A 24,624-nucleotide genomic window follows, 5' to 3' on the forward strand; every position below is an offset into this window, starting at 1 on the left:
CATCAGCAACAGCAATAAGCAAAAATGGTCACTTCTTATCTTCATGGAACTTACTATGTACAAGCCTGATACTAAATAAATTAGCAAACAAATATATTATATAAAGAATGCAAAGGAAAGGTTCATAGTGCTATGAGAACCTGGGAACCTGACACTATGAAGGAAGGGTAAGGGACAGCTTCCTTGGGAAAGTGATGTGTAAGCTGAGCTCTGAGAGATGAATAAGAGTTCAGGCAACTGATTACAATAGAGAAGTTTACCTGACACGGGAAATGATATATACAAAGGTCCTGTGGCAGATGGAACAAAAAAAAATGAGGAAGACTTTTGCAAAAATAGAAAAATTCATCCTAAAATCCATATAGAATCTCTAGGGACCCTGAATAGCCAAAATAATCCAAAAAAGAACAAAGTTGAGCTTCACACTTTCTGAATTATTAACATAGTACAAAGCTACAGTAATGAAAATAATGTAGTACTAGCATAAAGACAGACATATAGGTCAATGGAATAGAATAGAGTCCCAAAATAAACTCTCAGATACATGGTCAAATGATCTTCGACAATGGGGAAAACAGTCTCTTCAACATGTGGGAAGACTGAATACCACATGCAAAAGAATGAAGTTGGACCCTTACCTTACAGTATACTTGAAAATCAATTCAAGATTGACTAAAAACCAAAATATAAGGCTTAAAATGATTTAAAAAAAAAAAAAACACTATGAGAAAACTTCATTGGATTTGGCAATGATTTCTGAAAGTGTGCACTTATTATGTAAGCAGGACAACTAAATAACTAGTCATTTAATATTATATAAAGCAGTGTCATGAAATATTACCCCCAAATGCTTAGTCCATCCCAGTTCCTGCCTTACTATTCCTGCATCAAATCAAAAGATTGAACACAATCATTGGAGTCACAATTTCAGAAAAGAGCATTTGCAGGAAGATTCCTTTAGCTACTACTTTGGAGACAGAAAGCCACCTGATGTCCATTTTCAGTGCTCCCTTTTTTATTTTATTTTATTTTTTTTTAATTTTTAAAATTTATTTTTTTATTATTTATTTATTTTATTGATTAATTTTTGTTACAGATGTTTCTCCTTTTTCCCCCACTGATTCCCCCCTCCCCCTCCCTCCCTGCCCCTTCCCCAGATTGTTGTCCATGTCCACTGTTCATGCATACATGCATATAAGTTCTGTGGTTCATCCCTCCCCCACCTCCCCCCTCTTTAGGGGACTGTCAGTCTGTACCCCGCTTCCGCGTCTCTGGGACTACCCCATTCCTCAAACTGTTATGTTCATTATATTCCACAAATAAGTGAGATCATATGAAACTTGTCTTTCTCTGTTTGGCTTGTTTCACTTAAGATGATACTTTCAAGGTCCCTCCATGTAGTCTCAAAGGATAAGAGATCTTTCTTTCTTACACCTGCATAGTACTCCATTGTGTATATGTACCACAGCTTTTTGATCCATTCATCTACTGATGGACACTTGGGCTGTTTCCAGATCTTAGCAATTGTAAATAGTGCTGCTACAAAGATGGGGTACATATATTCTTTCTGATTGGTGTTTTATGCTTATTAGGGTATATTCCTAGAAGTGGGATCACTGGGTCAAATGGAAGTTCAATTTTTAATTTTTTGAGGTGACACCATATTGTTTTCCATAGCGGCTGCACCAGTCTGCATTCCCACCAGCAGTGTACTAGAGTCCCCTTTTCTCCACACCCTCGCCAACACTTGTTGTTTGATGATTTGTTGATGGCGGCCATTCTGACAGGTGTGAGGTGATACCTCATTGTTGTTTTGATTTGCATCTCTCTGATGATTAGTGATGATGAGCATTTCTTCATATGTTTCTTAGCCATTTGTATGTCCTGTTTGGAAAGGTATCTATTTAGTTCCTCTGCCCATTTTTTAATTGGGTTCTTTGTCTTCCTTTTGTGGAGTTGTATGAGCACTCTATATGTATTGGAAATTAACCCCTTATCTGATATATCATTGGCAATTATGCTCTCCCATACAGTGGGTAGCCTTTCCGTTTTGATGTTAGTGCTCCCTTTTTTAAAGTGTACATTTCACCAAAGCAAACATAAGGCATTGAAGATCAAGGTTTCGTTCTTTCTGCTGCATTTAGAGTTCAAACCTATGCACTCTAGATCAACTGTTTCCCCTGCTACAAGTGCCATAAGCAATAACTACCCAGCTGCTTAGGTAATTGTGTCCAACTGTAATGAGGTTGTCCATTCCTTCTAATCCCACGAACTTCAGTCCTTTGGGTTCCCCATCACCTAGTTTACATGCTATCTCCTCCGTAAATTCCTCCCCCAGCCACTGGGGCCAGAGGGAGATTGAGTGCTTTCTTCTGAATGCATGCTGCACTTACTGTGTGTGCCTTCAAAAGGATAGCAGTGATGACCCACTCACTGCCTTTTGAGAAGGCTGATCCTGTGTGTTCTCCTTTGTCTCTAATAGTGTGAAAACTACTAGAGAGCAAGGCTATGCCTTACATACTTCTGTAGCACCAAGTAGCATAAGAATGTTAAAAGGAAGCTTATGATTCATATGAATGTTTTCAGAAAAGAAGCCAAAGTAGCCTTGACCCATTTGGCTCAGCATTTAGAGCATCAGCCTGTGGTCCAGGGAGACCCAGGTTCAGTTCCCACTAAGGGCACGTACTGTACCTCCGTTGCGGTTTGTCCCTGGCCCTGGTTGGGTCGTGCAGGCAGCAGCCACTCAATGTGTCCCTTTCACGTCAATGTTTCTCTCTCTCTCTCTCTCCCCCTCCCTCCCTCCCTCCCTCTCTATCTGAACAAAAAGTGGAGAAATGTCCTCAAGTGAGGATTAAAAAAAAAGAAGCCAAAGTAAATTGTGCACTATACTATAAACCCCTTAATCCATATTACTGCGTTATGTGTGAAGCTTAAAGAACACTCCCAGAGTTTAGACAACAGGTGTAATTTAGACAATCTGCTCTACCCAGCTATTACTTATTTGTGACAGTTCCCTCCTGGCTTCTGCTACCTGTTGATCTGTAGGATTAGAGCATTTTCCAGTATGATTTTCTAATTTATTCCCTACCCAAATCATAAGAGTTTTAATTTCCCTTTTAGATGACAGTAAAAAAGGCAGACACTTAAAAATAACCAGTGATATCCCTGGGGTTTTCCATTGCTATAAAACTCAAAAAAACAATCCTGGAATAAAGCACTATTTATAAATGTTGCTATAAAATTCATTTATTAGTCCACAGATTTTTTTCCTTTTGGCAGTTTTTCCTATACAGTCATCCTTGACTAAATACTATTCAGTATGCCTTCTGTTTGGACTTGTGTTTCACAAAAAGATTTTAAAATCAGCTGCCTATGAGCTAACAGTTAGCCATGTATAGAATAAGATGAAGTAATGATGCAATGAGTGTTGAAACTATGGGTAAATGCATGGCACAAGGAGTGCTGAGGGCAGCAGCAAAAGTCCAAAAGTCAGAAAAAAATGAAAATTCATGAACCTGGTGATGCTCCAGAGAGGAAACCAGCAAGTATTGGCGCTAAACTGGCAGAAACATCAATACTTCCTGGCTCCCCCACTGGGTGCATCAATTTACCACCAGCAGGCTGCTCTTCTGCTGCAAGTGACAAACATAAATGTGTGCAATACCCTAAAAAGGAATGCCAGAATCATGGCGATGTGCAGCAATGAAAAGAAGGCAGTGACTGCTGAAATTCTCAATCTCAGCTTTGCTGATTAGCTTAATGACCACGGGCAAGTAATTCCCCTCAATGAATAATACCAGTGTTTCATAAGATTAGTGTGTAGGACAGAGTTAACATAACAGGCCTGAGACAGCTATTCTTTTTTTTTTTTTTAAATCCTCACCCAAGGATATTTTTCTATTTATCTTCAGATAGAGTGGGAGAGAGGGAGAGAGGGAGAAAAATACACATGAGAGGGATACACCGACAGGCTGCCTCCCACACAACCTCAGCCAGGTCCAGGGACGAACTGCAACAGAGGTACATGCCCTTAACTGGAATCAAACCCACTTCTCATTGGTCCGCGAGCTGGCACTCTAACCGCTAAGCTAAACCAGCCAGGACACAAACAGCTATTCTTTTTTTTTTCCCTCACCCGAGGACATTTTTCCACTTTTTGTTCAGACAGAGTGGGAGGGAGAGAGAGGAAGAGCGAGAGAGAAACATCGCCATGAGAGGGACACATCAAGTGGTTGTCATCTGCACAACCAACCAGGGCTGGGGACAAACTGCAACCGAGGTAGGCGCCCTTAGCAGGAACCAAACCCAGGTCTCTCTGGACAGCAGGCCGATGCTCTAATCGCTGAGCCAAACCAGCCAGGACAGAAACAGCTATTCTTAAAAAGCCCTGCTTGCAAGGTTGATACCCAACTGGTGCCTGAGGACTTGGATTTTGGAAAGGTGACTAACACCCTAACTGATAAGAGTAGCTCAGTGTGCATAAACTGTTTGTGCAAACAATATGAGTTATGCTAAATACCTATTTTCCTTACTAATGTCTAGAATTTTGACACATACCAGGCATTGGGTGTCTATGTAACCAGCTCCCAGTAAAAACTCTGGGCACTGAGGCTCTCTCTGATTAGCTTCCTTGGTAGACAGCATGTCACACAAAGTATCACAACTCATTACAGGAGAAATTAAAAACAACCAGTATGACTGTAGTGGGACAGGACTGTTGGAAGCTGTGCCTGATTTGCTCTCAATTTGGCCCCAATGTGCCTTTTCCCTTTGTGAACTTTGCTTTCTATCCTTTTGCTGTAATAAGTCCTAACTATGAGTGTAACTATAATGCTGAGTCCTGTGAATGCTGCCAGTAAATCATTTAACCTGATAATGGTTTGCGGGACTTCTGACACACTTGGTAGTGTTGAACAGTCTACCAAATATCTTTCCAACAACCTTGTGAAGCAGGTATTATTATGTTCATTCTACAGGTAAAGAAAGTAAAGTTCAGAGAGGTGTACAGTATACACAGAAAATAAATATTGCAGTATTTATTATATATGGGCATTCTCAAACTTTAGTGAACCACAGAACCATCTGGAATGCTTGATAAAAATGCAGTTTCCTGGGACCTACCACATGAAATTGGAATTGAGTAGGCACGAGGCCCAGGAACCTGTATTTATAATAAACATCCCAAATGATTCTTATGCAATGAGTCCAAGAACCACATTTTGAGACACACTTTGATATATATGAACTACATTGCCCAGTTTCCCAAGCTGGGTAATAAATAATAGAACTAGGATTTGCATTCACCCTTTTTAACAAGGTTGAGGCTCTTTTCACAATAAAACTGCTTCCAAATATCTCAATATCATCAGTTCCTCTGGTTTTCTCTGCCTTCTCCCCACTGGTATCTACCCAGCTGATGGAAATGGGGTGGAAAGAAAGGAAAGTATCTTAAATTCCAAGCATCAAATACTAAATGGTATCCTGAATCCAAATAATGCACACTTACCTTGGAAAATCAAAAGATGTACTCTTGGAGAGTTAACCTGGCAGTTTTGGTTTTCAACAAAGATTTGATGTGCTGGTGGCAACAGAAAATACTAGCTTATGCATAGATTTAATAAAAATAATATGAATTAACTTACAATTTTAGAAGTTGAAGACAGTATGTTAATTATAGTTTTCTATGAATGACCAATAAAGGGGAGGATGCTGAAGATTATTTAGTACCAGGGATGGACGGACAGCCTTACCACCAGAAGTCAGGTCTGGGAACTGTGGTATTTGCCGGGGAGGGACATAATACCAAAGGTAAAGGTAACAATCCAACAAGAGAATGTAATCCTAGTAAACATATATGCATCCAATATAGGAGCACCAAAATATATGAAAAAGCTCTTGGAGGACATTAAGAGAAAGATAGACAGCAATATAGTCATAGCAGGGAACGATGTCACTGGATAGATTCTCTAAACAACAAATCAACAAGGAAACAACAACCTTAAATGACACACTAGAAGAGATAGATTTAATTGACATTTACAGAAAATTTCATCCCAAAGCTAAAGAATATACATTCTTCTCAAGTGCACATGGGACATTATCAAAAACTTACCACATGTTAGGACATAAACTAAGTCTCCACAAGTTCAATAAGATTGAAATACCTCAACCATCTTCACAGATCACAATGGCATGAAACTAGAAATCAACTACAATAAAAAAATGAAGCCCCGCAGATGTGGCTCACTGGACTGAGCATCGATCCATGGACTGAGTGGTCCTGGTTTGATTCCCGTCAGAGAACATGCCCAGGTTGTGGGCTCGATCTCCAGTGGGGGCATACAGGAGGCAGTCAATCGATATTGCTCTCTCATATTGATGTTTCTATCTCTCCTTTCCTTTCTCTATTAAAAAATCAATAAAAACATATTAAAAAATTTTTTAAACTCGAAAACATTCCAACACATGGAGACTAAATAGCATGTTATTAAACAACAAATGGGTTACCAATGAGATCAAGGAAAAAATAAAAAACTTTCTGAAACAAATGAAAATGAACACAAAAAACCCAATCTATGAGACACAATAAAAGCAGTCCCAAGAGGGAAGTTCATAGCATCACAGGACTACCTCAAGAGAACAAGAAAAAACTAAAAAAAAAACAAAAAAAAAAAACAATCTAATCCTACAACTAAAAGACTAGAAAGAGAACAATAAGAAAAGCCCAGAGTAACTAGAGGGAAGGAAATCATAAACATCAGAGAGGAAATAAGGGACATAGAAACTAAAAAAACAAACAAACAAACAAACAAACAAAAAACAATAAAAAATATCTAAAAAACCAAGAGGTGGTTCTCTGAAAAAATAAACAAGATTGATAAACCTTTAGTGAGACTCATCAAGAAACAAAGAGGACGGAATTAAATAACATCAGAAATGAAAGAGGCAAAGTAACAACTGACACCACAGAAATACAAATGATTATACGAAAATACTATGAACAATTAATTACATCCCAATAAATTGGAGAACCTTGGCAAAACTGACAAATTCCTAGAAACATACAATCTTCAGAAACTCAATGAGGAAGAATCAGAAAAGCTGAATAGACTGATAACAACTAATGAAATTGAAGCAATAATAAAAATAAAAATAAAAAACTCCCAGCAAACAAAAGTCCTGGATTGGATGTCTTCACAGCGGAATTTTACCAAACACTCAAGAAGAACTAACACCTGTCCTCCTGAAACTATTCCAAAAAATTCAAGAGGAAGGAAGACTTAAAAGATCTTTTTATGAAGCCAGCATTATCCTAATTCCAAAGTCTGATAAAGACACAACAAAGAAAGAAAAATATAGGCCAACATCCTTGAACATAGATGCTAAAATTCTCAATATATTATTAGCACACTGGATCCAGCAATACATTAAATAATTCATACACCATGACCAAAAGGGATTTACTCCAGTGAAGCAAGGCTGTTACAATATTGGCAAATCAATAAATGTGATAAATCATACAAACAAAGTGAAGGATAAAAATCATGTGATCAGCCCACGCCAGTGTGGCTCATTTGGTGAAGCATCTTCCCATGCACTAAAACATCACTGGTTTGAATCCCAGTCAAGTCACATACTCAGATTGCAGGTTTGGTCCCCTGGTAGGGTACGTACAAGAGGCAACCAACTGATGTTTCTCACATTGATGTTTCTCTTTATCTACTTTCCTCTCTCTATAAAATCAATAAAAATATATTTTTAAAAAATCACGTGATCATATCAAATGTAGAAAAAGCATTAACAAAATCCAGCACCCATTTTTCATTAAAAACTCTCAGCAAAGTGGGAATGAAAGGTCATACTTCAACATAATAAAGACCATATATGACAAACCTACAACCAACATCATACTCAATGGGCAAAACTAGAAGTACTTCTTTTAAGACAGGGATCCCCACTTTCACCACTCTTATTCAACATAGTACTGGAAGTCTAAGCCAGAGTGATCAAACAAGAACAGAAAATAAAAGGTACCCAAATTGAAAAGAAGGAAGTGAAACAGTCATCTGCAGATGACATGATACTGTTCATTGAAAACCCTAAATACTCCCCAAAAAAACCACTAGATTTAATAAATAAATTCAGCAAAATAGTAGGATACAAAATCAATATCCAGAAATCTATGGAATTTTTGACTGTTGTTAATTCTCACCTGAGGATATTTTTCTACTTATTTTTAGAGAGAGTGGAAGGCAAGGAAGGAGAGAAAGAAACATCAATGGGAGAGACACACATCAATGAGTGCTTCCTGCATGACCCCAACTGGGGCCTGAGATCAAACCTGCAACCCAGAATTCAGGAGTGGCTTTAGGAAGATGGCAGCAGGCAGGACCAGAGGGAGGGTGAGTGTGTGAGAGAGTGAACTAGTGTGTGAGAGAGTGTGAGTGGACGTGAAGGTGGACGACCAAACCCGAGAAGTGCAGAGATGTGGAGCAGAAGGTTCATGTGCTGTGGACAGAAGCAGTCCGCTACCATGGTAAGCGGCTCTTCAGGGTGCTTCTCCTGAAGAGCCATGGGGAGGTCCCACCATTTTGGAAGATCCCAGGTCTTCCTGGGAGGAAACAGTGGGAACGGCTAGGGCCCAGCACCTGAGCCCACCAGCACACCTGGCACCATTGGACCAGTGGATACTCTGTGTCAACACAGACCAGTGCACAGTAGTGGAGCTCCCAAGGTGCCAGTCTCAGAAACCAAAGACAACCCGGAGCTCAGCACCATCCTCCATAGCAGCAGCCCGATCAGAGTCCAGATATACTCCAAGCGACAGAGGCTGGGGAGCAGACATCCATCCCCAGGCAACAGAAGCACAGACCATGAGCTTAGACCCATCCCCAAAATCTACAGCAAAAGCTGAGCAGGAGTTGAGCCCCACAGGGCGAGAACAATCCCGAGCCACCAGTGGCAGGATCTGGGGCTCCACATAGGCCTGTGCAGTCCAGCAGCTCACAAAAGCAGTGGAAAGCTGGAGCCAGAGAAGAACTGGTGTGATCCAGCTGCCTGCCCCAGGGACGTACAGGGTGCAGGGGCACCAGAGAGGCCTCTCCTACCCAGTAGCCCACAAGAGCAGTGGGGAGCAGGAGCCCGAGAGGGGCTGGTGCGATCCAGCTGCCTGCCCATGGGACTTGCAGGTTGCGAGGGCAGCAGAGAGGCCTGTGAAACCCAGCAGGAACTGTACCATCCAGTTATCCGCAGGACCTGCGGGATGCTGAAACACCAGAGAGGCCTGTTCGACCCAGCAGGGACTGTGCGATCTAGTTACCCACAGGACCTGCAGGGTGCTGAAGCAACAGAGAGGCCTGTGCAACCCAGCAGGGACTGTGTCATCCAGTTAACCGAGGGACCCGCAGTGTGCTGAAGCACCAGAGAGGTATGTGTGACCCAGCAGCCCATAAGGTAGGCATAGAGCCAAGTCCCCAAAGGGATTGTGCGATCCAGTTACCTCGGGACCTGCAGGGTGCAGGGGAATCAGAGAGGCCTGTGCTACCCAGCTGTGCACAACATAGGCATAGAGGATGTGAAAATGGAGGCGGAGTGAATGGAAGCTACACAGAAGATCTTCCAGGACCAAACAGAAATGACAACTAAAATAAAGACGAATCCTCAGAAAAAAGTAGCAGGACAGGATCATATAACCGGGGACACTGGTAGGATCTGCAGAGGCACAAGAGGGTAGTGGGCTGGGAGCCCATAGACAGCAGCCATCTTAATTGTGAGCAGCGCCCTTGGGGAATAAAGACCAAACCCATTCCACAGTGCAGAGAGCCAGGACAGAGTACTAAAATAGCCACAGCCCATCACCTGGGGGCTACGGTAGAGGGAGGGCAGACTAGGCTAGAACTCTGTGGGGACACCCAGAATTTGGAGGGCACTCTGAGCTTTTCTTAGTTGTGGCCACAAAAAAAAAAGGGGGGGGCCAGTGTGCACTTTCCCAGAGCTGTGAGGAAAAGCAGCCGCCTCCGACACCCACCCCTGGGAGATTCAACCTTCCCCAGGTGAGACAAAGAAATGCAAATTGAGGCTCATTAACAACTAGCATCTATCCCAAACTCTGGAAATCCTCTTATGCAGAACACCAGGGCTACATTCCAAGGAACTGAGTAACTGAGACTACTAGCCTCCAGGAAAAAGCTAGAGGATAACTGAACCTTTCCTGGCCTTGCAAATCTACCCAGGAAAGTAAGACTTCACAGAGGTGTTTAATGTGGGCCCACCCAGGCTCATCCAAACTCAGGAGAGGGGACTTCCGGTCAAGATGGCGGCGTAGGGAAACACAGTATCGCGTTCTCCCACAACCACATCCAAGTTACAACAAAACTACAGAACAACCATCATCCCAAACCGCCTGAAATCAAGCTGAATGGAAGTCCTACAACTACGGAATTAAAAAAAAAAAAAGCAGCTACATCCAGACCGGTAGGAGGGGCGGCGGCGCGAGGGGTGGCGGCAGCGGCGCGGCGGCGCAACGGGCTGGTCCCACACCCAAGTGTGGCGGATAAAAATCAGGAGGCTCCCGTGGCTGGGAAGGTCCTTTCTGAGGACTGAGGGGTCCCCGTCCCACACCAGGTGCACAGCTCAGGGTTCCAGTGCCAGGAAGAGAAGTCCCCATAACTTCTGGCTGGAAAAACCAGCAGAAACTGAGGCTCAGGGAAGCTGACCTGGCTGGAGCCACAGGCAGCTCCTTAAAGGGCCCGCACACGGACTTATCGGACTCTCTCCCTCTGAGCTCGGAGGGGAGGCAGCTCGAGGGGCACCAGAGAAATACAGGGAAGAACTGAGCTGTTTGGCACTGGAGCGAGGGCTGGAGAGGGGGCTTCCTCGGGGACAAACGTGCTGTAAGAGGCCTTTGTTCCTTTGGTGAGCCCTTCCCTGGGGCGGCAGACAGTCGCCATATCTGGGACTCCAGCAACCTGGCTCACACTGGTAGCCCCGCCCTGCTGACTCCCTGAGGCCCCGCCCCGCCCTGCCCCACCCAACTTTCAAGCCCACCCAAGCTGTTGCTACTTGCTTAACCATAGGATTGGCCTGTCTTGGATCCTGCTTCAGGTTTTTCCTAAATTCTTTCAAACGAGCAGCATCTGGTCTCAGGGAGCCCCATACCTCTCATTAAGTAATACACAGAAACAAACACAGGGAGGCAGCCAAAATGAGGAGACAAAGAAACAGGTCCCAAATGAAAGAACAGAACAAAACCCCAAGAAAAGAACTAAGCGAAATGGAGATAAGCAACCTAACAGATGCTGAGTTCAAAATACTGCTTATAAGGATGCTCAATGAACTCAGTGAGGGCCTCAAGAGCATAAAAAAGTACCAGTCAGAAATGATCGCTACACAGTTATAAACGAAGGAGGCTTTAACTGAAATAAAGAATAATTTACATAGCTTCAATAATAGAATACGTAAATCCAAGGAGCAAACCATCGATTTGGAATATAAGGAAGCAAAAAACGCCCAACCAGAACAGCAAAAAGAAAAAAGAATCCAAAAAAATGAGGATAGTGTAAGGAGCCTCTGGGACAACTTCAAGCGTGCTAACATTCGCATCTTGGGGGTGCCCGAAGGAGAAGAGCGAGAACAAGAAATCGAAAACCTGTTTGAAACAATAATGGCAGAAAACTTTCCTAACTTGTTGAATGAAACAGACATACAAGTCCAGGAAGCACAGAGAGTCCCAAACAAGATGAACCCCAAGAGGCCCACACCAAGACACATCATCATCAAAATGCAAAAGGTTCAAGACAAAGAGAGAATCCTAAAAGCAGCAAGAGAAAGGCAGCTAGTTACCTACAAGGGAGTTCCCATTAGGCTGTCAGCTGATTTCTCAAAGGAAACTTTGCAGGCCAGAAGGGAGTGGCAAGAAATATTCAGAGTGATGAAAACCAAGAACCTACAACCAAAATTACTCTATCCTGCAAAGCTGTCATTTAGAATTGATGGACATATAAAAACTTTCCCAGACAAGAAAAAGTTAAAGGAGTTCATCACTACCAAACCGTTGTTATATGAAATGATGAAGGGTCTTTTTAAAGAAAAAGATAAAATGTATGAACAAACAAAATGGCAATGAATACATATCTATCAACAATGGAATCTACAAACAAAATGAACAGGAAGAACAGGAACATTCTCATAGATACAGAGAACATTTTGTTGGTTGCCAGTTGGGAAAGGGGTTGGGGGAATGGATGAAAAAGGTGAAGGAATTAAGAAGCACAAATTCATTGCTAGACTGACAAACCTCAAAGGAAAAGGGGTTGGGGGGGTGGGAAGAAATAAACCAAAGAACTTATATGCATAACCAATGGACACGGACAATAGTTTGGGAAAAGGTGGGAGGGGGGCGGGAGGGGGGAGGAGGGAGTCAATGGGGGAAAAATGTGGAACATCTGTAATGCATTTTACATCCAACAATAAAGATGTGGAAAAAGAAAAAGAAAAAAAAAACAAACAAACTCAGGAGAGGGAGATACAAACAGCAGAACACCAACACCCACAGGGAAAATTTCACAGGCTCGAAAACCCAATGAGATAGCCAAAATGCTGAAACAAAGAAACAAATCCGAAATGAAAGACAAGAGAACTCTATCAAAGATGAGATAAATAAAATGCAGTTAAGCAAATTATCGGAGGTAGAGTTCAGAGCCAAGATCTTGAGGAAGCTCAAGAGCATGAATAAGGACATTAGCACCATGAGTAAATATATAAAAACATTAAAACCAACCAAGTGCACATGAAGAATGACATAGAAGAAATTAGGAACATATTGTAAGGACTAACCAGCAGATTAAAGGAAAGTGAAGACCGGATCAGTAAATTAGAAGACAGGGTATAAAAAAATTAACCAATCACAAAATCAAAAAGAAAAAAAACAATGAAAAAAGAGGAAGATAGCTTTAGAGAACAGTGAGACAATGGAAAATGTAACAACATTTGCATCATAGGGGTCCCCGAAGAGGAAGAAAATGGGCAAGGGTTAGAGAATATATTTGAAGAAATAGTGACAGAAAACTTTCCTAACTTGGTGAAGGAAGAAGGCATTCAAGTTCAAGAAGAACAGAGAGCCAGCCCCAAGTGAGAAGAACCCAAACAGGACCACACCAAGAATCACAGTAATTAAAATGCCAAAAATGAAGACAAACAGAGAATCCTAAAGGCAGCAAGAGATAAGCAACAGCTTACTTACAAAGGAAACCCCTTAAGGCTATCAGCTGACTTCTTAAAAGAAACACTACAGGACAGAATGAAGTGGCATGAAGCAATCAACATCATGAAGAACAAGGATCTGGATCCAAGAATACTGTACCCAGCAAGGCTATCATTCAAAATAGAAGGTCAAATAAAGAGCTTCCCTGACCAAAAATGACTAAGGGAATATATTAACACCAAAACAACACTGCAAGATATGCAAAAAGGACTGCTGTAATTAATAGAAAAAATAGGAAGAAAATATAACCGCACTAAATAAAAATGGCAAAAAATAAGTACATGTAAATTATCACCTTAAATGTGAATGGTTTGAATGCTCCAATAAAAAGGCACAGAGTAGCTGACTGGATAAGAAAGTATGATTCACATATACATTGTTTACAAGAGACCTACCTCACAACAAAAGACTCATAGGTTGAAAGTGAAGGGATGGAAATAAATCTTCCAAGTAAAGAGAAAGCAAAAAAAAAGCTGGGGTAGCAATACTCATATCTAATAAAGTAGATTTCAAAATGAAGGCTATAACTAGAGACAAAGAAGGCCACTACGTAATATTGAAAGGAACTATCCAACAGGAAGATAGAACCTGGGTAAACATATATGCACCCAATATAGGAGCACTAACATATATTAAAAGTCTTCTGGAGGACTTCAAAGGAGAAATCAACAACAAAAAATCATAGCAGGGGAGTTCAACACCCCGCTGACATCACTGGATAGATCTTCTTGACAAAAAGTTAACAAGGAAACACAGACTCTAAATGAAGGGCTAGATCAAATGGATTTAATAGACACCTACAAAGAAGTACACCCCAAAACCTCAGAATTCACATTCTTCTCAAGTGCACATGGGATATTCTCAAAGACAGAGCACATGTTAGGGCACAAACTAAGTCTCTACAAGTTCAAGAAGATTGAAATTATATCAAGCATCTTCTCAGATGACAGTGGTTTGCAACTATAAATCAATTGCAACAAGAACATGCAGACATTTGAACACATGGAGGATAAATAGCATGTTATTGAACAATGAATGGGTTACCAAGGAGATCAAGGAAGAAATTAAAAACTTCTTGGAAACCAATGAAAAAGAACAAACAACAACACAAAATCTATGGGATGCAGCAAAAACAGTTCTGAGAGGGAAATTCATAGCATTACAGGCCTACCTCAAGAAGCAAGAAAAATTTCTAATAGACTATTCTACCTCACAACTTAAAGAACTAGAGAGCAAACAAAAAGTAAACCCCAGAGCAAGTAGAAGAAAGGAAATAGTAAAGATCAGAGAAGAAATAAATGACATGGAGACAAAAAAAAAAACAATCCAAAGGATCAATGAAACAAAGAGATGGTTCTTTGAAAAGATAAACAAGATTGATGGACCCTTAGCTAGACTCACCAAGAAACAAAGAGAGAGAACCCAAATACACAAAATCAGAAATGAAATAGGAGAAGTAACCAACACCACAGAAATACAAAGGACTGTTAATAAATATTATGAATAATAATATGGCAAGAAATTCGACAATCTAAGCGAATAGGACAAATTTCTAGAAACACACAGTCTCATAAAACTGAACAGGGAAGAAACACAAAACTTGAACAGACCAATAACAACAAAGAAATTGAAGATGTAATCAAGACTCTCCCAGCAAACAAAAGCCAAGGCCTGGACAGCTTCCCCGGGAAATTTTACCAAACATTCAAAGAAGAACTAATAACCATTCTCCTCAAACTATTTCCAAAAATAAATTCAAGAACAAGGAAGACTTCCAAACTTGTTTCATGAGGCCAGCATAATTCTAATTCCAAAACCAGAAAAAGACACTACGAAGAAAGAAAACTACAGGCCAATATGCTTGATGAACATAGATGCCAAAATCCTAAACAAAATACTAGCACGTCAAATCCAGCAATACATCAAAAAAATTATTCACCATGACGAAGTGGGTTTCATCACAGAGATGCAAGGCTGGTACAATATTCGCAAATTAATAAATGTGATACACCACATAAATAAAATGAAGGATAAAAATCATATGATCCTATCAATTGATGCTGAAAAAGCATTCGACAAAATCCAGCATCCATTTCTAATAAAAAACCCTCATTAATGTGGGAATAGAGAGATCATATCTCGACATAATAAAGGCCATATATGAAAGACCTACAGCAAACATCATACTTAATGGGCAGAAACTGAAAGCATTTCCTTTAAGAACAGGAACAAGACAGGGATGCCCACTTTCGACACTCTAATTTAACATAGTACTGGAAGTCTTAGCCACAGTAATCAGACAGGAAGAAAAAATAAAAGGGATCCAAATTGGAAAAGAGGAAGTGAAACTGTCATTATTGGCAGATGACATGATACTATAGGTAGAAAACCCCAAAGACTCCATCAAAAATCTACTAGACTTAATAAATGAATTTGGCAATGCGGCAGGATACAAAATTAACATCAAGTAATCGATGGCATTCTTAAACACCAATTATGAACTCACAGAAAGAGAAACTAAGAAAACAATCCCATTTACCATTGCAGCAAAAAAATTAAGATACCTAGGAATAAACTTAACCAAAGAAATAAAGGACCTATTTTCAGAAAACCAGAGGTCATTGAAAAAAGAAATAAAGGAAGATATAAAAAGGTGGAAGCACATACCCTGTTCATGGATTGGGAGAATTAACATCATTAAAATGTCCATACTACCCAAACCAATCTATAGATTCAATGCAACGCCGATTAAAATACCAATGGCATATCTCATAGACCTAAAACAAACATTCCAAAAATGTATATAAAACCAGAAGGACCCCAAGCAACTGCAGCAATCTTGAGAAAAAAGAACAAAGTTGGAGGGATCACAATACCAGATAGCAATCAATACTATTAAGTCATTGTAATCAACACAGTATGGGACTGGGACAAGATCAGGCATATAGATCAATAAATGGAACAGAACAAAAACGCAACAGTCACATTCATTTATTACTTGACAAACGCTGCAAGAGCATACAGTGCAGTAAAAACAGTCTCTTCAGTAAATGGTGTTGGGGAAATTAGACAGGTACATACAAAAAAATGAAACTTAGACCACCAATTTACACCATTCACAAGAAAAAACTCAAAATGAATGAAAGACTTAAATGTAAGGAAAGACTTAAATGTAAGTCAAGAAACCATAAACATCCTAGAAGAAAACATAGGCAGTATAATCTCAGACAGCTCACCTAACAGAATTTTCACCAATTCATCCCCTAGGATGAGAGAAACAAGGGGAAAAATAAACATATGGAACTACATCATACAAAAAAAGCTCTGTACAGTAACAGAAACCATCATCATCATGAAAAGGGAAGCCACTGTATGGGAGAACATATTTGTCAACGATATGTCTGATAAGGGGCTAATTTCCAAAATATATAAAGAACTCATACAACTCAACAAAAAGAAGACAACGCAATTAAAAACTGGGCACAGGATCTGAATAGGCACTTCTCCAAAGAGGGCATAGAGATGGCCAGTAGACATATGAAAAAAAAAAATGCTCAATGTCACTAATAATCAGAGAGATGCAAATTAAAACTATAGTGAGGTATCACCCCACATCTGCCAGAATGGCTACCATCATTAAATCAACAAAAAAGTGCTGCCGAGGATGTGGAGAAAAGGGGACTCTAGTACACTGCTGGTGGGAATACAGACTGGTGTAGCCACTAAGGAAAACAGTTTGGAGTTTCCTCAAAAAATTAAAAATGGAACTGTCATTGGCCCAGTGATCCCACTTCTCAGAATATATCCTAAGAATCCCGAAACCCTGGTCGGTTTGGTTCAGCGGTTAGAGCGTCAGCCTGCGGTCCTGAGAGACCCGGGTTCGGTTCCCGCTAAGGGCGCGTACCTCGGTTGCAGTTTGTCCCCGGCCCTGGTCGGTTGTGCGGGTGGCAGCCACTCGATGTGTTCCTTTCACATCGATGTTTCTCTCTCTCTCTCTCTCTCTCTCTCTGTTCCTCTCTCTCCCTCCCACTCTACCAGAACAAAAAATGGAAAAATGTCCTCAGGTGAGGATTAAAAAAAAAGGGTATATGCACCTCTATGTCCACAGCAGCATTATTTACAGTAGCTAAGATCTGGAAATGGCCCAAGTGCCCATCATTAGATGAGTGGATATAAAAAGCCATGTTACATTTACATGATGGAATGCTATGCAGCTGTAAAAAAGAAGGATCTCTTACCCTTTGCAACAGCATAGATGGACCTAGAGATCATTATGCTAAGTGAAATAAGCCTATCAGGGAAATACAAATATCACATGATCCCACTTATATGTGGACTCTAATGAAGAAAATAAACTGACAGACAAAGTAGGTCTAGAGGTATAGATACATGGAACAGATTGACAGATCTCAGAGGGGATAGGGGTGGGTGTGACAGGAAGAAATAAACCAAAGAACTTACATGTATATAGGCATAGCACATGGACACAGACAATTGTGTGGTGAAGGCCTTGTGTAGACCAGGGTCTGGGTGGAGGGGAAGCTGGGTGGAGGGGGGCTAAGAGGACATCTGTAATACTGTAAACAATAACAAATAAAAATTAATTAATTAAATAAATAAAATAAAAAGAGCTTGCCATAAAAATTTATCTAGTACCCTAATCTAGTTTAGTAAACACCCTTAAATAAATACTCAACTTTTTTGGACTTCCAGTCAAGATGGCGGTGTAGGTTAATGCAGTACTAGCCTTCTCCTACAACCACATCAACATTACAACTAAACTACAGAACAACCATCATTCAGAACCACCTGACATCGAGCTGAATGGAGGTCTTACAACTATGAAATTATAAAAGTAGCCACATCGAGACTGGCAGGAGCAGCGGAGGTGAGGAAGGGCTGGTCAACACACCCATGTGTAGGGGATAAAAATCAGGAGGGATACCTTGCCTACGAAAATCCCCCCTGAGGATTGAGGGGTCCCTGTCCAAACCCGGCTACCAGCTCAGGGTTCCAGTGCCAGGAAGAGAAGTCCCTAATTTCTGGCTGTAAAAATCAGCTGGGACTTAGGCTGATGGAAGCTGAGGCTACTGGAGCCTTCAGCAGCTCCTCTTAAAGAGCTAGGGCATATATTTACTCGGACCCACTCCCTCCAGGTTCCAGCATAAGGGAGGCATCTTTATAGGAACCAGAGCCCTGGCTGGTTTTGGTCAGAGGATAGAGCATTAGCCTGTGGAACAAAGAGTTGCAGGTTCAATTCCAGTCAAGGGCATATACCTTGACTGCAGTTCGGTCCCCCGGCCCTGGTCAGGGTCATGTGGGAGGCAACCAGTTGATGTGTCTCTCTCACATGGATGTTTCTTCCTCTCTCTCCCTTCCACTCTTTCTGAAGACTAATGAAAAAATATCCCAGGTGAGAATTAATGAAAAAAGAACAAAGAAAGATCCCAGAGACACAGAGAAGAAATGAATTGTTTGGCATCTGGGCGAGAGCTGGAGTGGCAGCAGTCTCCTGGAGAGACCTCATCGTGGAAACCTTTGTTCCATTGGTGAGCCCTTCCCCCATGGGGCTGGCTCACAGTTTGCCCCACCCTGGTGATTCCATGAGACACTGGCCCACCCAACTTTCAGGCCCACCGAAGCTGTTTCCAGTGGCTTTACCATAGGAATGGCCTGTCTTGGATCCTGCTTCAGATTTGACTAAATTCTCTCCAGCAAACAGCATCTGGCCTCAGTGAGCCCCATACCTCTAGCTAACTTGCCCCAGGCCCGGCACTAGAAATAGCCAGCCTTGGTTCATAGCTTGGCTTTGTCTGGACACCTCCCAGGCCAGCACAAAAAGCAGCGATCAGCAGATCACTTTGTAGCTCGTGTCTGGTGGCTCTGGGTAGAACACAGGCAGTGGTTGACCTTGCCCCAGAGCCAGTACACTCAGTGGAAAGCTTCAGACCATGTCGAAGCACCAGCACCCAACCACCTCAAGTGACACACACAATGAGTAGACTCAGTGTGTACCAGAGCCCTGCTGAAGTAAGTCTTGCCCTGTGTGGTGGGCCCCTGCACAGCTGATCCTCCAAGGTAGTCAGAGGTCAATAGCCAGTGGGCACAGCCAACCTGTGCAGCTGATGAGCCTGAGTAAATCCCTCCCATTGACATGGCAACAGCAATCAAACTCAATTACAACAGAAGGGTGTACAGTCCACACTAGGGCTGCACCTTGAGGGCCCAGCTGGGGTGACCAGGGAGGCTGTGCCACTGGACCCTAAAGGACAACTACAATAATAGGCCACCCTATGAAGGCTAGGAGACATAGCAATGACACATAACACATAGAAACAAAGACAAGGAAGCAGCCAAAATGAGGAGACAAAGAAACATGTCCCAAATGAAAGAATAGAACAAAATTCCATGAAAAAAAAAACTACACAAAGAAAATGGAGATAGAATAAGATAAGCCTTTGGTAGCGGGAAAGAACTACTCAGGAAATATATGGGACCTGAGCTTTTGCGCTTCAGTTTCCTTACATGAGGGTCATAATAGTATCTACCTCATTAGGGTAAATGAGATAACAAAGGGGTGAGCAAAAGTAGGTTTACAGTTGTTTTCATGGAGAAATATATAATACAAGAATAGATAATAGATATATTTCAAAATGACAAAGGAGTGAATGGAAGCTACACAGACTGTCTCCCAGTACCAAACTAGAATTACAACAAAAATAAAGACAAATAGACGGGAAAAAGCAACAGAAAATCAGCTTGCTAGGATCATTATAACCAGGGACACTAACTCAATCCTGGTAGGATTGCGGAGGCTCGAGAGGGAGGCTGGGAGCCCACAGACAGCAGCTGGTTAGCTGTGAGCAGCACCCTGGGGTTAAACTCTCAAGCGGCTCCACAGCCCAGAGTCGGGACAGACACTAAAATACTCACAGCCACTCACCTTGGGCTCCGGCAGAGGGAGGGTGGACTATACTGAAACTGTGTGGGGACACGGGATTTCAAGGGCGATCAGAGATTTTGCTGAGTTGCAACTAAGCAGGACCGCGGCCATCATACTCCTTTCCAGGGTTCTGGGGAGAGGCAGCAGCCCCTCCCTCCAAGATTCAACCCTACCCAAGTGGCCATCGAAATGCAGATTGAGGCTCATTAATAACCAGCATCTACCCAATCTTCGGAAAATCCCCTCAAGCTGAGCAACTGAGGGAGTTTTCGTCCACTAGAGAACCCAAGGCTCTTCAAGTAACGACCAATAATAGCCTCCAGACAAAAAGACAGAGCATAACTGAACCATTCAGGGCGAGCAACTCTAACCAGGAAAGTAAGACATGACAGTGGTGTTTAACCTGGGACTTCCCTCGCTCATCCAAACGCAGAAGAGGAGCCACAAACAGCAGAACACCAACATCCACAGAGAAAATTTGGCAGGCTCCAAAGCCCACTGTGATCGCTAAAATGGTGAAACACAGAAACAAAATCCAAATGAAAGAACAAGAGACCTCTACCGAAGATGAGATAAATGTGGAGTAGTTAAGGAACTTAACAGAGCTAGAATTCAGAGCCATGATCTTGAAGAAGCTCAACAGCATGAGTAAGGACATCAACAGCATGAGTAAGGATATCAACACCATGAGAAAAGACATAGAAATGTTGAAAATCATCCAATTGAAAATTTAAAACCACCAAGAAGAAATCAAGAGTGACATATCACAAAGAACACATCGGAAGGTCTAAACGGCAGAGTAGAGTAAGCTGAGGACCGAATCAGTGTATTAGAAAACAGGGTAGAAAAAAATCAACCAAATGGAAAACCAAAATGAAAAAAACAATAAAAAACCAGGAAGACAGCTTAAGAGAACTGTGAAACAACTGGAAAAGTAATAATGTCCTAAACATAGAGTCCCCAAAGAAGAAGAAAATGAGCAGGGGTTAGAGAATATATTTGAAGAAATAGTGACAGAAAATTTCCCTAATTTGGTGAAGGGAGAAACCATTCAAGTTCAAGGAGCACAGAGAGCCCCCAGCAAGAAGAACCCAAACTGGCCCACACCAAGACACATAGTAATTAAAATGCCAAAAATTAACGACAGAGAGAATCCTAAAAGAAGCAAGAGATGAGCAACAGGTTACCTACAAAGGAACCCCAATAAGGCTATCAGCAGACTTCTCAACAAAAACGCTACACACCAGAAGGGAATGGCATGAGGTAATCAACATCATGAAAAACAAGGATCTGAATCCAAGACTACTCTAACCAGCAAGGCTATCATTCAAAATAGAAGTCAAATAAAGAGCCTTCCAGACATAAAAAGGATAAGGGAATATATTAGCACCAAACCAGCACTGCAAGAAATGTTAAAAGGGCTGATGTAATAAGTAGAAGAAATAGGAATAAAAATATGACCAAACTAAACAAAAATGGCAATAAATAAGTACATATCAATAATCACTTTAAATATAAATGGACTGAATGCTCCGATTAAAAAAATTCATAGTAACTGATTGGATAAGAAAGCATGACACATCTATATGTTGTTTACAAGAGACCCACCTCACAACAAAAGACTCACATAGGTTGAAAGTGAAGGGATGGAAAAAAATCTTCCAAGCAAATGGAAAGCAAAAAAAAGCTGGGGTAGCAATACGCATATCTGATAAAATAGATTTCAAAATGAAGGCCATAACTAGAGACAAAAAAGGCCACAACATAATATTGAAAGGATCTATCCAACAGAAAGATAAAACCTTAATAAACATATATGCACCCAAAACAGAAGCACCAAAATATTTAAAAAATCTTCTGGAGTACTTTAATGGAGAAATCAACAGCAATACAATCATAGCAAGGGACTTCAATACCCAGCTGACATCACTGGATAGATCCTCCAGGCAAAAAGTAGGAAGGAAACAGAGACTCTAAATGAAGCAGTACACCAAATGGATTTTATAGATATCTACAGAGAATTACACCTGAAAACTGCACAATTCACATTCTTCTCAAGTGCACATGGGACATTCTCAAAGATAGACCACATGATAGTACATAAAATAAATCTCTACAAGTTCAAGAAGATTGAAATCATATCAAGCATCTTCTCAGATCACAATGGCATGAAACTAGAAATCAACTGCAACAAGAATATGCAAAGATATTTGAACACATGGAGGCTAAATACCATGTTATTGAACAATGAATGGATTACCAAGGAGATCAAGGAAGAAATTAAAATCTTCCTGGAAACCAATGAAAATGAACACACAACAACACAAAATCTATGGGATGCAGCGAAAGCAGTTTTGAGAAGGAAGTTCATAGCACAACAGGACTACATCAAGAAACAAGAAAAATTCCTAATAGACTATCTAACCTTACAACTTAAAGAACTAGAGAGCAAACAAAAAGAAAACCCCAGAGCAGGTAGAAGGAAGGAAATAGTAAAGATCAGAGCAGAAATAAATGGCATAGAGACCAAAAAAAAAAACAATTCAAATGATCACTGAAACAAATAGCTAGTTTTTAGAAAAGATAAAAAAGATTGAAAGACTCTTAGCTACACTCACCAAGAAGCAAAGAGAGAGAACCCAAATGCACAAATTCAGAAATGAAAGAGGAGAAGTAACCGACACCACAGAAATACAAAGGATCGTTAACAAATATGATGAACAATTATACGGCAACAAATTCGACAATCTAAGTGAAATGGAAAATTTCTAGAGACACATAGACTTCCAAAACTTAACCGGGATCAGATAAAAAACTTGAACAGACCACTAACAACAAAAGAAATTGAAGATATAATCAAGACTCTCCCAGCAAACAAAAGCCCAGACCCGGAGGGCTTCTTGAGGGAATTTTACCAAACATTCAAAGAAGAATACCCATTCTCCTCACACTATTTCAAAAAATAAATTCACAAAGAAGGAAGACTTCCAAACTTGTTTCATGAGGCCAGCATAATTCTAATTCCAAAACCAGAAAAAGACACTAAAAAGAAAGAAAACTACAGGCCAATATCCCTGATGAACATACATGCCAAAATCCTAAACAAAATACTAGCAAATCAAATACAGCAATACATCAAAAAAATTATTCACCATGACCAAGTGGGTTTCATCACAGACATGCAAGGATGATTCAATATTCACAAATCAATAAATGTGATATACCACATAAATAAAATGAAGAATAAAAACCACATGATCATATCAATAGATGCTGAAAAGCATTTGACAAAATCCAGCATCCAATTCTGATAAAAACGTTCAGCAATGTGAGAATAGAGGGATCGTATCTTGACATAATAAAGGCCATATATGAAAGACCTACAGCCAACATTGTACTCAATGGGCAGAAACTAAAAACATTTCCATTAAGAACAGGAATAAGACAGGGATGCCCAATTTTGTTCCTCTTATTTAACATAGTACTTGAAGTCTTAGCCACAGTAATCAGACAGGAAAAAAAAAAAAAATAAAGGGGATCCAAAATGGAAAGGAGGAAGTAAAACTGTCATTATTTGCAGGTGACATTATATTATACATAGAAAACCCTAAAGACTCCATCAAAAATCTACTAGACTTAATAAATGAATTTGGAAAGTAGCAGAATACAAAATTAACATCAAGAAATCGACAACATTCTTATACACCAATGATAAACTAATAGAATGAGAAACTAAAAAGCCAATCCCATTTACCATCGCGGCAAAAAAAATTAAGATACCTAGGAATAAAATTAACCAAAGAAATAAAGGACATATTCACTGAAAACTACAGGAGATTGAAAACAGAAATAGAGGAAGATATGAAAAAGTGGAAGCACATACCTTGTTCATGGAGTGGAAGAATTAACATAATTAAAATGTCCATATTAGCCGAAGCAATCTATAGATTCAATGCAATCCGATCAAAATACCAACGACATATATCACAGAACTAGAACAAATACTTCAAAAGTTCATATGGAACCAAAAAAGACCTCGAATAGACACAGCAATCTTGAAAAAGAAGGACAAAGTAGGTGGGATTACAATACCAGATATCAGGTTAAACTGCAAAGCTACTGTAATCAAAACAGCCTGGTACTGGCACAAGATCAGGAATATAGACCCGTGGAACAGAACAGAGAACCCAGAAATGAACCCAAGGCATTATGCTCAATTAATATTTGACAAAGAAGGAAGAGCATACAGTGGAGTAAAGACAGCCTCTTTAATAAATGGTGTTGGAAAAATTGGACAGCTACATGCAGAAAAATGAAACTAGACCATCAACTTACACCCTACACAAGAATAAACTCTAAATAGATAAAAGACTTAAATGTGACTCATGAATCCATAAAAATCCTAGAAGAAACTGTAGGC

General features: G+C 40.6%; 1 protein-coding gene and 1 long non-coding RNA gene across 6 annotated transcripts in view; both read right to left on the minus strand.

Moving 5' to 3' along the window:
* The window catches only part of LOC118635727, a 52,714-nt gene extending 47,139 nt beyond the window's left edge, over nt 1-5,575 (minus strand). Inside the window, exon 1 of the long non-coding RNA XR_004960552.1 lies at nt 5,507-5,575. This is a non-coding gene — a long non-coding RNA (uncharacterized LOC118635727). The remainder of the gene's footprint in view (nt 1-5,506) is intronic.
* The window catches only part of ATP11C (ATPase phospholipid transporting 11C), a 280,762-nt gene that overhangs the window by 248,303 nt on the left and 7,835 nt on the right, over nt 1-24,624 (minus strand). The gene's annotated exons all lie outside the window — the stretch shown is intronic.

Source organism: Molossus molossus, unplaced genomic scaffold (genome assembly GCF_014108415.1).
Source record: "Molossus molossus isolate mMolMol1 unplaced genomic scaffold, mMolMol1.p scaffold_m16_p_2, whole genome shotgun sequence".
In the NCBI taxonomy this organism is placed as follows: domain Eukaryota; kingdom Metazoa; phylum Chordata; class Mammalia; order Chiroptera; family Molossidae; genus Molossus; species Molossus molossus.